Below are 5,752 nucleotides of genomic sequence, written 5' to 3'. Positions count from 1 at the left end.
ATGGCTCCCTGTAATTTAATCATCTGTTAAAAATGCACAGCAGAGCCATTCATTCATTCTTCATGGATTGAGAGCACCTACTAGAAGCCAAGCCCCCATACGATTATCTCTAGCAATACAGAGACAAATAAACATAGGAACTCACAGTCTAGTGGAGGAGACAGGTACACACACACATACACACACACACACACACACAATGATACAGTCTAATCAGAGTTATTGGCAGGGGGAGAGGAATATGGGAGCATAGAAGAGGAAAACTGAGTATGAGCATATAGTGCTTTTGCTGCCCAACATGTCTGCTTTTGGTATCGGGTCTCATCCCACCTAGATTCTGTTTCTTTGGCCATTGTGGTTGGTTCAGACATGGACTCAATTCTGGAACTTTCGCTGGGACTTTTAAGAAAGTGGGTCTGTGTTTCCACTGGGGTTGCTAAATGGTAAGATGCAAATCTATAGTTCTTGATGGCTATCTTGGCCATCATGTGGAGAACTTGCTTGAGGATTTAGTTAACATAGGGGAAATCAGAGCCAAGAGATAGAAGGAGATTGCTGATGACACCATTTGAGCACCTGGATCTAGTTATGCCTAAAATTATGCCTGGATTTTTCTTAGTATCAATAACCCCCTTCTTTTGACTTAAGCATATTTGTGTTGTATTTCTGTGACTTGCAAGCAAAAGAGTCCTGATTCATAGAGACATCTATCTAGACTCAGTGTCTGTGTGTGTGTGTGTGTGTGTGTGTGTGCATGCTGATTAGTTAGAAATGGCTTCCTGGAAGAAGTGAGGCCTGATTTAAGTCTTAAAGTGTTAGTAAGAATTACCTAAGCAAAGGAAAAGCTACTCTGGGCAGAAAGACAGCATGAATAAAAACATAGAGGTATGACACATCATGACATAGCAGGTGCTGTAAGCAGTTTGGTGTGGGCAGAGGGTAAAGCGTGAATCAGAGGAGGGAATGACAAAGCTGGAAACCCAGGCAGGGGTCAGTTTGTGGAGCACCTGGAATACACATTAAGAAGACGACAAATAGTATTCCTTACAGTCCTCATCTATAATCCAGCCAAATTGTTACATTTTTGTATTAGTTCTCCAGTAGCATGTAACTGTAAACAGCATCAAAGTAGAAGGTTTTCTAGGCCTGGAGCTGGGTTAGTCCCAGGGTCCTTTTTTGGGTTCTGAGTCACTAGAGGAGCCTCTCTGAGGTGTCCCATTTGCTGGCCACTCTAGGTGGGGCAAGCCTCATATTCCACTCCATGATTAAAAGGTCTATCAACACAATAACCAGAAAGTTATTCTTATATAACCAAAAATGCCTTTGGTATTCCAGGCCCAGGTCATGTATGTACTGATGATTGAACATCGACTATGTCCAGGCCCTGTACTGAGTAACATATTGAGGATCCAGACATGGTTCCTGCCCTCACAGAATATCCAGCCCAGGGAAAGAAACAAGTACAATGAAATATAAGCAGCATCGTAATTGAGAGATACAAAGGAGGTAGTAAGAACATCAAGGAAGAACAGCCTAAGGCTGATTAAGGGTGCCAAGGAAGGTTTCTTTCTATAAGCGTGAATTCTGTACTGACTTGAAGAAGGAGTAGAGGTTTACCAGATGGACAAGGATGAAGTGGAGGGTATTCCAGAAAGAAATAATAGCTTATAAGAAGGCTGAGAGTTACAAGAGAACAGGTTGTACTTGAAACCATGCACAATTTGGTACTTCCAGAGAGCCATGTGTAGAAGGGGAAGGGAACAGAGTTGGGGGGCATGGGGGTAGAGTGCTGGGTATTATGTAGGCAGGATCCATGTATTAAGAGTCTTAATCAAGGAAACTTAGAATTTATTCAGTAAGCAATGAGGAACCATTGAAAAAAGTTGGACAGGGGAGTGACATCGTTTGTGCTTGCTTGTGCTTCAGAAAGAGCACCCTGGCTGCAAAGTACAGTTGTCTCTCAGTATACACAGGGGATTGGTTCCACCCGCCCCCCCATACCAAAATCCGTGCATACTCAGGTCCTACAGTCAGCCCTGTGAAACCCATAGATAAGAAAAATTGGCCCTCTGTATATGTGGATTTTGCATCCAGTGAATACTGTATTTTCGATCCACCATCGGTTGAAAACAATCCATGTATGAGTAGATCCACGTAGTTCAAACACGTGTTGTTTAAAGGTCAACTGTACTGCAACGTGGAGAATGGATGCATCTGGGCAGAACTGCAGGCATCAGAGAACCTTGTTAGGAAGGTATTGCAGTGATCTAGGTGTGAGATGGTGATGGAGTGGCAGTGGGCATGGAGAGAAGTGGATTGATGTGAACATTAATTTAGGACCAAAAATGACAGGACTTGATGATTCTGTAGACATAGGTGATAGGAGGAGAGAAAGGGAAGAGTTAAGTATCATTTCCAGGTTTCTGAAGTTTACTCTAAACCAATGAAAGGAAAACACTGAAAATGCCCTATATATTAGAACATCAAGGAAGTGTTTCCAAAGAGACTCTTGACAATTGTTTCAGAATTTAGGAACCTCTTTCTTTAGCAAGTTGAGCTGCCAGACTCTCAGAAAAAAGCCAGGTTTCCCCAATTTGAACATGAAGTCTTATGTATGAGTTTGTTCATGTGTCTGTATGGGTGGAAGTGTGTATGTGCACACATCCAGGCATACGTACACATGCCTGAGACTACTTCCCCCAAAGAAAATATTTGGAGAAAGCAATTCTTTTCAGAAGCTCATCTGACACTCCTGGACAAAGGCAACTGGTCATTCTTTCCTCTTTGGGCTAGGTCATTCTGGATCTGAACCAAAGCAAAATGATTTTCTCGTTAGCTAATATTTCACAGACGGGGTCATTTTTACTAAGTCTAGAGTAAAATAAATTATCAAAAGGAAAGAATCTATCTATCTATCTATCTATCTATCTATCTATCTATCTATCATCTATCTATCTATCTATCTCCAATGTACATCTGAAAAATATGTGGCAAGGGAGTAAAACAAACCAAACGCTCAAGCTTCCCATCCCATTTTCCATCTGTCTACCTCAACTGCACATCACCCATGTCTCACCTCCCATGTCTTGTTGAATATGTGCATATGTTTGTGTGTGTGTCCCTGACACCACAAATAGTTCTTTCGACTGTCAACTGTGTATTTCTCCAGAGCTTCACCAAAACTGTAGTGATGGGTTTATCTTGCTCAAATGCCCAATGAATTGGTATACTTTCTCTGTCACTATAGGAGGGCAAAATGATGAACAACTTTGGAAAGGGAAAAAGCTAAACCTGGGGTTTGTGTATATATGCATGTGTGACTTTTTTCTTTCCGTGGTTGGATGAATTGAGGTCAGAGCTTAATATGCACTGAAAATTTACTTTATGAATCACCAAGGAGTAATGGCTCACAGAAAACAGTATTTGAGAAATAGAATAAATTGGCTAACACACAGCTCAAAGCCAGGGGTAGCCCCTGTCTGAACTGGGTACCCAGAAGAGGCCATCTTTCAGCCCACATATTGGATCTGAGCAGTTCATCTGATTTTTACATCCTTGCTATGAGGAAGGAGTCAATTGCTGGCTGAAACTTCTCTAAAGCAATGGCAAACATGCATCACATCCCAGCTAAACTTGTACCAAGTGAGTGACTTCCCCAAGGGCAAATGGAGAGTTTCCAATTGAGCTGACACTACTGTGAGCTTCGGACACAAACAAACCAACTCCTGCTTCAACAAGCCTTCTCTGAGAGCACCAACCACCACAGATGGCAGCCTCTTACACACACACACAAACACACACGGATGCTGTCTAGATTTATTAACTCAAGAAGGATGAAGAGGCTTTGAATCTACAGTCTTAAATCTAATGCCAAGGCAAGATCCCGAGATTCCATAAGAAAACTGGCATTTGTTTCTGAATGGATAAAAGAACCAGATGACGCAGAAGAGACACTTCAACAATAGAAAGTTTTTTTTATAAAGTTACCCAAGGAGAAACATAAACTCCATATTTCTCCAGAAGTATGTACTTATAAGAATTTATTTAACTCAAATGATGTCTAAGCTGTAACATTTTATACTAACGTTATACTAACTTTAACTCAAAATAAACAGACCTTGACTATAAATCTTTCCGTAGCCCTAGGCAAAATTTCCCAGGAATCAGACACACTCTTCAGTAGGATGGTCTACTTAGAATTCTCCTTTGCTGCACCTGCCCATCCCTTACGTACCTGCACACCCTTAGATGTATAGATAAATGGGAAGGAGAAACTTGCTACTATTTTCATGTAATCTGCATATGAAAAATACCTAGAACATTCAACTTTTTTCCCCTCTCCACTGCCTATGATTATTGACCCAGATTCTCTCCTCTGTGAGAAACATCCGGAAGTGTCAGGGTGATTGTTGGGCAGCGTAGGGTAAATGGGGAAGGAGAGAAATAGAAGCCCTAGAAGCCCAAGTGGAATATTCCAAGAGATTCAACTGATGAGACTAAAAATGAACAGCTTTTGATATTATTTCTGACAAAATCTGTTTCATTAAAACATGGTCTGGTTCCCCTTTTGCCTGGTTAGGCAACTGGCCCAGGAACAGTCGGCCCACCGACACCTGAAATTCCAAGGAAGTGTGGGAAGAATGATTAGTTAAGCAACGATACTATTCTACTTTTGGTTTCATCTGTAAAAGGGTGACTATAATTCTGACTCTTACCTTATTTTTTCCAAGGGTGTGATGAAATTAAGAAGATGACTTGACACCATTTATCAAGCATGTTAGAAGTATGGGCCACAGAATGCTAGATAACAATCACAAAACACAGGTTAGATTTCCCTAGTATTATAATCTGCCTGTGAAAAAATGAGAACTTCCTTAGTCTGTAAACAATCTTCAGTCTTTGAGCAAGCACAGAAAAGGCTTCTGAAATAGTGACTGCTCTCCCTCTTCTGACACTGCTAGCACAGAGATGAGAAGAGGAAGGTCTGTGGTCGCAGAATGAAACAATAGGAAAAGAAATGGACTTTAAGCATTCTTTTCTGGTAGAGCTTGCTTCTAGTAGAGAAGGACAAAAAACATTGTGATAGTTATGTGAGGGTAGCCCTCAGAGCCAAATTCAAGGAACACACCTTCATTCTCTTTCCCTCTTTCTCCCATGCACATGTAGATCATTTTCCTTAGGACCACATGGAGCTTTGGCCTAATACCCCCACACACTTCCCGTTATAGGTATCTAGGCAATCAGAAGTATATTCACAGACAGGCTCACATAGACACTCAGGAGACAATATGGAATAGAGAAATGGACAGAAGGACACAGGCTGGGTAGAAAATGGGTTGAAGAGATACATTTTGAAATAGTAGTGAATAGTAGCACACCTCTCATTCATTCCCAAGTTCAGAACCAACTGATAGACACAGGAAAGAAATAAACAGAGATTAAAAATATCAGCTTATCATGGTTAAAGTCTGTATTGGAAGATAGGGAATAGAAAGTCTGCCATAATAGGCTTCCTAATACTCCCTACACTTAGCGATACAGACTTGCCAACTCACCCATCACATGAAGGGTGAGGAGACAGGCCAGGAGCGTTATTCTAACAGAAGTCATCCCAAGTGGAAACATGAGGAGAGCAAAATGGAGGACTCCAAACCCCTTCCTTCTCTGCAAAAGAGGGGACTATGACAGAGACATGATAAATAAAGTTATCACAGGATGCTTCTGCAACCTCCCTGCCTTATAATCCTGGTTC

Source organism: Rhinopithecus bieti, unplaced genomic scaffold (assembly GCF_001698545.2).
Source record: "Rhinopithecus bieti isolate Rb0 unplaced genomic scaffold, ASM169854v2 scaffold_76570, whole genome shotgun sequence".
NCBI lineage: Eukaryota > Metazoa > Chordata > Mammalia > Primates > Cercopithecidae > Rhinopithecus > Rhinopithecus bieti.
This window is presented reverse-complemented; position numbering follows the sequence as displayed.